The following is a 10,885-nucleotide window of genomic DNA, read 5'->3' as shown; positions in this document are numbered from 1 at the left end:
CAAATATCTGGGAGTCTGGCTCAATGAGGGAGCGAAATATCTAGAGGAACATGAGGAGAATATAATTAGAAAAGGGAAAAGAAATTCATCAATTATGAAGCTCAAAGCGCTATGGAACTATAATAGATATGAAGTGGTCAGAGGTATATGGAAAGGAGTGATGGTGCCAGGGCTGTCTTTTGGCAATGCAGTGCTGTGCATGAAATCAGAGGTTCAATCAGGATTAGAAATTCGACAAAGAAGCGTAGGCAGGCTGGCACTGGGAGCACATGGAAAAACACCAAATGAGGGAGTACAGGGGGACATGGGATGGTCGTCTTTTGAGAGCAGGGAGGCAGTTAGTAAGTTGAAATTTGAACAAAGGTTGACCGAAATGGATGATACGCGGTGGGCACGGAAAGTATTCAAATATTTGTACATGAAAAGTTTAAACACAAAATGGACAAACCGAACCCGAAAGCTTACATTTAAATACCTACACACTGGTGATGGGGCTGAACAGACTACTTCAGTGAAAAAAGGGGTGAAAGAGGCAGAGAGGAAAATGTGGGAAGAAAGAATGCAGGATAAATCAGCTCTAACAATGTACAGGTCACGAAAGCAGGACATAAGAAAGGAAAATGTGTTTGACAACTCAATAGGAAGTTCTTTGCTGTTCGAGGCGAGAACGGGGGCTTTGAGGACGAGGACGTATAGGGCTAAATTTCAGGAGATAGACACATTATGTGCTGCTTGCCATAATGAGAGTGAGACACTTGAGCACTTGGTATTAAAGTGCACGGGGCTTCGTCCTGCACTCCCTGAAGGGGTAACAGATCTGGCCGGGGCCCTGGGGTTTGCTGGCGACGATGGAGGGACGGAGGAGAAGAGGATTGCAGTCACAAAGAGGCGATTAGAAGATTGGTGGAAATTATCTAGGGAAAATTGAATGATGCAGAACTAACTAGCACAGCTGGGGACAGGCGGGACAGAGGAAAATTGGGACTCCCTCCCGCGTGGCTCCGGCCCAAAGTCTCAACCCTGTCTCTCAGTGGGTCCGGTGCGGGGGTAACGCCGACAAGGTCTGACCAGAGGAAAATTGGCGACTCCCTCGCCGGGGGGAAGAGGCGGGGGGTGATGTTTTTAGTTTTTTTGCCCGATCCCCCAAAGGTCATCCTGGTGATATCCCACACTACCTGGTGATAGTTAGGGGGTAGAAAATTGACTTAGAAGGGCGCGGGAAATCAAACCAAATGTTTGTCTTTCTTAGACTTAGGCTAGGTGGCGCAAGCTACCACCCGCTACAAAGGGTATAATATAGCCAGTAACATCCATCCATCCATCCAGACCACGTGTATGTCGGCAACGAGCGATTCTTCAAAGAAGTCGCAAATTCTCGCGGTTTGGTTGGGTTCGGCAAATGACAGCTTGTGCGCCGCATCGTGTTGAAACTTCCAAGGAGCCGTTCCCTCTCGTTTGTGTTTGTGTGGTCCTGCTTTGACTGTGTCGACAAATATCACGGATTACATCTTTCAAGTCCGCTATTGTTATGGTAAGTGCACTGCAACCTACGTGTTGGCAAAGATTGACCGTTCTTCTACGCGTGCTCTTCTAGATTATCTAAAGAATTATGCAGCGCCTATTCGCGCGGCAGCCAGGAGAATAATTTCCCCGAAAGTCTACCAGTATAGTGTTCACAGATCGCTTGCACGTTTGTACTTGTCTACAGAAGAGGTAATAAACTTCGAGGAGAATTCAAAACAATCTTTTGTGTCGGTTTTCCTGTCCACTTACAAGCACCTACGCGAGTGCATTTGTTCTACGTGTTTTCTCCATGTTATAAATACGTGTATGAGTTTCGGGACGTCTTAAATATGTTTAAAATGACCAACCTCCCAGACGATACCCATTTAGGGCTAGCGCATAATTTTCCAATTCGAATGGCACGTTCAAACGTGTGGTCACGTGCCATTTCGAACGGGTACTCGTACCATACGGTACCCGTATCAAACGGGCACCTGTATCAAACGGGTACCGTTTCGAACGGGTACCGTTTCCAAGCGGGTACCCGTATCCCATAATCACGTTTGATCCAAACGGATCGACAAGTTTGATTCAAACGGGCGACCAGTTTGCCACCCGTTTGAATTTCAAATGGTTTTTTCCAGTAGGGGCGTTTATAAATTGCCTAACCTGAGCATGAATAAAACAGCGTTAAGCGATTACTAAGTTATCCGATGAATCCACGTTCAATAGAATCTTCAGTACCCCTCTAACACGAACGTTATTCATTGGCCTCTTTATACAGTATAATAGCACCGACGTTACTAGTGTTCTTTATACAAAACACCAGCTTAGTTTGCAAAGCTTTCGGAGTCGGATATTTCAAGTGCGGCCCCTGAAAATCTGAGTGAGAAGGTCTTGTGTTTTAGTTGCAAATCCAGGTTACATGCGTAAGCATATACACATATATTTGGAAACAACCATACCGCATCTTGATCTTCAGATCTACCGATACACTCCAAAGGTTGTTATGATTTGTTTGAAGCTTTGTGTTGTTAGGCACGTATTATTTGCCTTTAAATGAGGAAAATATAAGTTTGTCAGAGCTGACAGATCTGTATAAAATGAAACTAATACTCTTTCTCAGCGTCACTTAAAAAATTAAAAAAAATTTTGCCACAAGCAGTAAGCGACTGGGTGCTATAGAACATCTCCTTTTTGAAGCGATGTGCTCCTGCGCCCGACGGCTGGACCGCAAGACCAGCCGACCCAGTTGACCGCCGCCCACCCCACACGCAAAATTCTCTCTCACTTCGAGGGGAGAAGGGAGAAGGATGGGGAGGACGAAGGGTGCTTAGCGCTCATCGGCTCAGCGCGCCCGATCCCGCTCCCCGCTGCTTCGCTTGTAGTCCGCTCGTCGCCCCCCCCCCCCCCCCCCCCTCCCCTCCCCTCCCAATCTGGGGGTTCCTCGGGGAACTAAAGCAAATGTCTCCCAATCCTGGCCTTGTTGCATTTCTTCTTTCCAAGAGCGCGCGATTCGTGGCCCATAGTTTCGATATCGACGTTTCTTCGGAGAGCGATGCGCTGTAGTCGGGCCAGCGGTGTTCGTCGAGTTTTTGTGCGTAAACCTTCGCTTCCACCGTAGCCCTGGTGATGTTGAGTCTGGCTTCGGTGCTTTTCGGCCCTTTACGGTACTTTTGTATCTTTTGCAGTCGCTTCCCTGCTGGAAATGGACGATGTGAAATGAGGCCAAAATTCACATTGAACCAATGTGCAACTGTAGGTCCAGACACATTGAGCAATATGCATTTATGAAACAAAAACCTATGTGCACCAATTGGTAATCCTTTAGGGAATTCACATTGGGCTGAATTGGTAATCCTTTAGGGAATTCACATTGGGCTGATTGCATTTATGAAACAAAAACCAATGAGCAGCAATCGGCAACAGGTACCCCAGTGCACATTGCATTGAGGGTATTTATGGGGCAAAAACCAATGAGCAGCAATTGGCAACAGGTGCTCCTGTGCACATTGGGTTGATGGTATTTATGGGGCAAAAACTAATGAGCGGCTATTGGCAACGGGCCCCCCTGTGCACATTGGATTGATGGTATTTATGGGGCGAAAACCAATAAGCGGCAATTGACGACAGGCACCCCTGTGCACATTGGGTTGATGGCGTTTAGGGGGCGAAAACCAATGAGCGGTAATTGACAACAGGTGCCCCGGTGCACATTGGTTTGATGGTACCCAGTCAACCAGCAACCGTCTATTAAACATCCGAAAGATGTGTTGTTCGGACATTTAACATATCCAGTGGATATCTGCTACGATTCATCCAACATTGAAAGTATCTACTGTGCAGTGCAAAATGGTTTCCCAGAAAACGTACCACTAACACAATCTGGTTGATGCAGCTGGACATTCAGGACCATTGTAGGATGTTCAGCCTGATCCTGTGGATGTACCATGTACATACGTCAGAAATATTACCTTTCCTGGTATAGGGACCAGCCCTATGCCAGGAGGGCAAGGAAGTGCCTAAGCAGCCTTCATTTTATGCTAGCATATAGCGTGTAAACTGTCCTACAGAAAAATTCAAACGGATAAGAGTCGAATTCTTTACAAAACAAGAGCTCAGAGGGCAGATTTGCTGTATGGCCCGTGCATGCTCTCAATGTACACCCAAATGGCGCATTACAGATGTATAATGTAGCAATCAGGCCCGCAGCAGACATTCTTTATATTGAAGTTTTTTTTTCACCATCAAGCTCAGAAGCTTTACCACAGGATCAGTACAGACGACACTGACAAGGAAGGCGACACTACTGATGCTGACTCGTTTTAGTGAGGTGGACCTCGCCACATGCGAGAGAACTGAAATACGGGACACAAACATTGTCATAAGCTATGACGAACGGCCCTGAGGAATTGACTACTGAAGTCTAAGGCTTCAGTAGTCATATGCTCTAGTGACGAGGACACCAGAATTTTATGAGAGCTGTAGCACCGACTGCATGGCAAAAGATGCCGCTGCAGTCTTGCAGCGTAACTCTGAACGTGAGTAGCGCACTAAATTCCTGCCCAGCCTGTCAGGCATGCAGATCCGTTCTGTAGAAAAAGTTGCAGTGCCAAACAAATCACCATTAACTCTTTATTGTTACTGTTAGACAGACGAGCAGTGCTTGATGCTTTTAAAATAAAGTATAATTTTTGAACAATGCTGCATAGACAGCATGAGGTTTTCAAAATAAAGTATACTTACTGAACAATGCAGGATACTTTGCTTAAAAAAAATGTCTGATAAACATAATAAAAAGCTCAGCACATTCAAGGCCCACTTAAGGCAGTTCACATCTCTATCTCCTGTGGTGCAGAATGTTCCTGAAAAGCAACGAAAAAATGTTACGTTAAAGATATATGAGCAGTGGTTTACCATTCTATGAAACAAAACTAATAAAACAGTGAAGTTCAAAGTGAAGTGACTCAAATATGCAAGAATTGGAACTGATGTAAATAAATCAAGTATTTTATGCCTTGTTTTTAAAGCACATTCATGCTGGATGTGTGTACTGTATTGCCAACTTTTGTTTGTTAGATTTACATCAAATATCAGTGTTCTTAAAATTCGTTGTCTATGCATTCTCTTTAATCCATAATAAGGTACTATTACATAATGAAATTTTTCCTCTTAGAGAAACACTCCAAACAAAATTTTTTTTATTTAAAATTATTCAATACTGTTCACACCTGTAGTATTTGCTCCCAAATTAAACCAAAAAAGGTGTATTTAAAGCATTCAAATACTCTCATATAGAAATTATGCTTTGAAGAAATTGCACACCATACTTACTGTTCTAGAAAAGTTTGATTTTTGTGCTAACATCAGCTTAATAAGACCAGCTTACCATTTGAGATGACTGATGTCAGGCAGGTGCGTGGCGAAGTTAATCCGTGACCATGGTTTCTACCTTGAAGTCTTCACATTTATGGCAGCTCTGCACTGCATCTGATAAAAGAAAGCAACAGAAGTATGACACCAACAATTCCATAAATCTGGTTCCATGTGAAGCGATCTGCACTACTGTTCCAGAGATTACTTACTTATGATGCACTCAGCAAGGTGAAGGTTCCTGAATGTCAACTTTCTCTTGCGTCCTTCCCACAAAAATTTTCGCCCCAACTGGTCAGTCAGCAACCGCTTCGTGATCTGTCTCGTACAGGAAGCATAACCAGATCCACAGACTTTGCTGAGCTGTCGAACATAAAAAAACATCCACATAGCAACCGCTTAGTGCAATCATAACTATTGATTGTATGTTTCTGTTTATTTTTAGTCAACCTTGGCAGGTGTTTATCGGCATCAATTTCTTCATTAAATGTGCTGCAAAAATATTCCAACAGCCGGGAATCATAATGATAAAAAAACTGCACCGACTTACTCAAGAAGATTAACAATTTAATCAAACGTTTCGTCTCCCATGTGGGAAACATCGTCGGTGAAACCTTGAAGCAGGAATGAGCGAAAGAAACTTCAACAGTCCTATTTAAGCAAGTCCGCATACACATTGAGGAGGGGGCCGCAGCTGGAGTTACAAGCTGATGAGTCATTTCGGATGAACCATGATTCTACGAACCTGCTTGGACCCCACCTTTGTTCAAGCGCCAGAGTGGACGCATTCGCAAAAGTCGAAACTGTGTCCCGTATTCCAACAATGGTCTACGAGTTCCGTCTTCGCTCTTGTCGCATGCGTGGCCTTTGCCATGTCCCTTTCGTGACTTTCATTTAGCTTTAAACAGCATTGAATCATCAATCCAATTCACACATGAAGTTGAACAGAACGGTGCAAAGCCTTTTCTGTATGTTAATGTGTTCCGAAATAGTACCGGTCCCTTATATACAACAGTGTACCGCAAAGCTGTGATACAGGCAACCTCTTAAGCTTTAACTCGCATCATTCCGTCGAACATAAAAGGGCTGTCGTAAAAAACCTATTACACCGGTCCGAACGCATTTCTTCTAATCCTCAATTGCGCGCTTCTGAGAAAAAAGTCAAATTTGGGGGATTTACGTGCTAAACCAACGACGGGCATCTGGCACGCCCCAGCGGAGGACTGAGGATTAATTTGGACTACCTGGGGATCTTTTGACGTGCAACTGAAAGCTCGGTTACACGGCGCCTGCTCCGCAATAAGCCTCTGCCACATGGGGATCCGTAGGCCAGCGCTCTCGCCTCGGAGCCACCGAGGCGGCTTGCGCGCTTCTGAGGATGCTGTTATTGTTGACCTGCTGATGAAGCGGAATTATCCGAAACGTTTTATTGATAACACGCACAAACAGATGGGACAAAGAAGTCAGGATAATGGACAACTTAGGACAGGGCAGGCAACAATACCCTATTTGAGAGGTGCTTTTGAGTCCATTCGCAGGGCCCTCGCCCCTTTGAATATCCGCGCAGCTTTCAAACCCCACCATAAACTATGTGACTTCATTTCTAAACCTAAAGATTACACCCCCCCAGAGTCCCAGTGCGGTGTTGTGTATAAAGGGAACTGTCTAGACTGTGACACATCCTACATTGGGGAGACAGGCTGGAAGCGCTGCACTCGCCTAAACAAACACAGCGAAGACGGAACTCGTAGACCATTGTTGGAATACGGGTCACAGTTTCGACTTTGAGAATGCGTCCACTCTGGCGTGTGAACAAAGGTGGGGTCCACGAAGGTTGGTGGAATCATGGTTCATCTGAAGTGACTCATCAGCTTGCAACTCCAACCGCGGCCCCCTCCCCCGATGTTTATGCGGACTTGCTTAAATAAGATTGTTGAAGTTTTTTCGCTCATTCCTGCTTGAAGGTTTCACTGATGATGTTCCCCGCATGGGAGACGAAACGCTTGATTAAACTGTTAATCTTGTTGAGTAAAGTCGGCGCAGTTTTTTTATCATTAAATTTGCTACTAATATTTATACCTGCTCTTATTGAGGCACTTCCGACATTTAAACTGAGGAATTTTGACGTCTTTATCTCAATATGGCGATTGGATTAAAGATTATACCACTGAGCACGGGCTTGGGCTTACCCGAAAGCCCAGGCCTGGGATGGGCTCGGACTTTTGACTGTGGGCCCGGGCCGGGCTCGGGCCAGCACGTTGATTGGCCTGGTTCAGGCCAGCACGTTGATTGGCCTGGTTTGGGCCAGCTGTAATTGACCATGATGCTGACAGAGGCCATCGTAGAAATCGGCGTCTCGGTTATCTCAGCAACATCAACTCCAGAACCACTAGACAAGTACCCATGAACGTAGGCCCACCTTAAGACAGTGGACAGCAGCGTCGTTAATCATGAGGTGAGCTTCGGGTTAATCCCAGTGGCGTGATGTTTTTGCTTGTGGTGATAAATAGCGGCAAACCAAAAATAAACCGACATTGAAGCGCTCTGTCAGGAATTAAGAATGGGGGACTCAAAAGCATTAACGCTAAACAATCTCAACCTAATTGATCGTGAGAAACACTTATCTCTCTCGAATAATAGCTGGGAAGCGTTAACATAACGGCAATGATGTAGTGCGGAAGCTTACAGGCCTAGTAAACAATTATACACATACTGGGGAATGCCTGGCACATATTCAGGTATGAATACATGCTCAGATCTAAAAAATATTTTAGGAGAAGATACAAACTGCAAATTAGTAGTCTTTCTTAGAAAACACATTGACGTATCTTAATCACAGTGCTAAAACCCATAAAAACACTTGATTACAATTATTTTAATAAAAAAAAGTTCTGAATATGTACATGACACCAGCAGTCATAACTTTGATTTAGTTCATCGCAAGCTATATTTCTCTGGCAGCAAACGAAGACAATTCTTTCAACTGTGCAGTGAACCAGAATTAATACAATACGACAAAGTTTCCGTATACCACTTTAAAATAACCACAAACAACGCTTTTCAGATCAGTATGTTTTGCTATAAAAGGCTTATTATAAAGACATAGTCCTTACAGTATATTATAAAGCTTTTAGTCTTGCTGCATCCAGTTGTGGCTTTGCTTAGCCTTTGTGCGGTTTGAAGGTCTGCCGGTTACAATTCGCCAAGGAGGCCATCTGTGGCGGAGATAATTACCAAACCTTACCGGATGAACATTGATTCCCTCTTCTATTTGAGAACTTTCGTGTGTGAAGTCTTGTTGAGCCACATGCCATTGCCAATGCACACATAAAGACATAAACTTCAGTTCATCTTTGAAGCAGCACTATGTACAGGAAATTTGCCAGCGCAATATTCGTGACTCCAGCGAAATCGACGCCGCGTAGCGGCAGCGCCGAGAAGCTCAGGAGAGGAGGTTGTCCCGACTCTGTCGTCTGCTATCGCTGCTTGGTTCTCGTAGGCAGCATAGAAACAAACATTGTTTCCAGTAATTATTTTAATGATTCCACCGGGTCCTTCCTACGCACTGAGTAGACGAACGTTTCTAGGGTCGAAAAATCGCTTTGCATTCAAATGTAACACCGATTTTATGCTGCAGTGCAGGAATTTGTGATGGTCCGCATACTGAACAACGAAAACGACCTTCTTTCGTCCCAATTTTGCCTGAGCAGCGCGCCATCTATAGTTCGCTGGAGTCGCGAATAACCTGGACTGGGATTGAAAACAGGGGTCCTATTTGTCAATGGCATGCCTCAAAATTAATTTTGTTGATGAAAAAAAAATTGTAGCAATATTTACGCGGCAAAACGCAATTTGAGTTTGGCACAAAACCGAACCGGTGTAACTAGCAGGTATCCTTCTTACCTCATTACTGTCGGAGTTAACAATTTGAATGATTCGACGTGATCCCTCACCCTCCTCCTCTTCTTCATCTCCTCTCTCTACCCCAACGAACTAACAAACAAACAAACATGCACGCACGCATGCACACAGATACCTCTTCTCCAAATAGACACAGACTGCGCCACGCCTTGACAGATATAATTCATTCTAACCTTAAGCCTATCAGCACAGAAAAAATGTTAGAACACATTAACGAGAAAAGAGTCAAAGTACAGGCTAGCTGGTGGAAGTCAACCATTTCGTCGTTTACCCTGAGACTGGGGGGTTTTTGAAGAGCAGAAGTAACAGAAAAAACAGACAGGTCTTGAGACCTGTATGTTTTTTCTGTTACTTCTGCTCTTCAAAAACCCCCCAGTCTCAGAGTAAACGACGAAATGGTTAAAACACATAACCTTTACCTAGTTTCTGGGCATATGAAAACAAACACACGGCACCCCTATCAATGAAATTCCTTGTACTTGTGACGGCATAACTAAAGAAAATCTCAAATTTAAAATACGTCTTATTAATTGCTTCGCAAGCGCGAAAATGAAATTACAATTACCTGTCTCACACAAGCTTCCTCCAGCCCTCCCGGGCAGTCACTCATCTCGTCGGAGGTACTAGCACCCGCTTACTGTCACTGGGTTTCCGCGTCACTCTGCGATCCTGAAACAACCGGCGCCGAGAGTTACTCCCACATATTGTGCTTAAAGAAGGAGATGGTCACTAGACTGGGCACAACGCGTGTGGAGACTAGAACTTACCAAACAACTTTAGGATCCGCGCCTTGAAGAAGTCCGATTCCGTTTCGTCACAAGGCTTGACGGGCAGAAATTTGAGATGATATGTGGCTCATGGTCGTCCTCAAGACGTACGCTTGCATAATCGTTCGTAAAATTCCGGCCGCTCAACTGGTCTCGACTCTGCAACGTGCTTCAAGCGGTTAGACTTCCCGCGAACGTTGCTTCGACAGCTTCGGTTCTTCTTCCACGCTTCCTTGTCCTCCGGCCGGACCGTTCGGTTTATCACGTCGGGCCACTTCCTGACGCAGGGGATGTATCACGTGACTATAATACTTCGTATCTTAACTCTTGTTTTTGTTTGATGAAGTAAACAAATACTTATAAAATTTACTTATTGACCTTAATTTAGCAAAAAAATTGCATAAATTGCACTTTGAAAACTTATTTTGGTTTTATATGTCATGCGGGCTATGCATGCGGGTGACCCCACTGTTCACTCTATTGACTCCAGCTCACTTTATATTGTCACGTGGTGTAACCCGCAAGCCCGCAAGTGTGACTGATGCACTTAAGAAAATAATAAACGTTTCTAAAAATTATAGTATTACTTAATTGTCAAATGTAAATACTGAATATATATTAAACTTATAACGGAGTAATTTTTATTTGTCATTTTAATTAGAAAATTGCATTTGCTGCGGGACGACGTCGGTGCGAATTTTAAAATTTGGATTTGAGACACGTAGGGTGTCGCGCTGTGCGACCATGAACCCAAACAAAAAAATATACTTGGAGCCACTAAGTATACCCAGCTTGCCAAGGACAACAGTCCTGAGACGAAG

General features: G+C 44.3%; 1 long non-coding RNA gene across 2 annotated transcripts; it reads right to left on the bottom strand.

Annotated features, from left to right (window-relative positions):
• Window positions 1–4,624: 4,624 nt before the first annotated feature.
• LOC120837508 lies at window positions 4,625–10,344 on the bottom strand. Of its 2 annotated transcripts, none has more exons than XR_006077939.1 (7): window positions 10,065–10,344; window positions 9,863–9,966; window positions 8,490–8,591; window positions 7,566–7,684; window positions 5,589–5,739; window positions 5,393–5,493; window positions 4,625–4,868 (listed from the first exon to the last, which is right to left on the bottom strand). It is a non-coding gene; the product is annotated as an uncharacterized LOC120837508 (long non-coding RNA). The 2 variants fall into 2 exon arrangements; XR_006077938.1 differs by having other exon boundaries at window positions 8,490–8,670; window positions 10,065–10,316.
• Window positions 10,345–10,885: the final 541 nt, after the last annotated feature.

Source organism: Ixodes scapularis, unplaced genomic scaffold (genome assembly GCF_016920785.2).
Source record: "Ixodes scapularis isolate PalLabHiFi unplaced genomic scaffold, ASM1692078v2 PGA_scaffold2__306_contigs__length_199485367, whole genome shotgun sequence".
Lineage (NCBI taxonomy): Eukaryota > Metazoa > Arthropoda > Arachnida > Ixodida > Ixodidae > Ixodes > Ixodes scapularis.
Note: the sequence above shows the minus strand (reverse complement) of the source record. Positions and strands in the feature narration are given on the sequence as shown.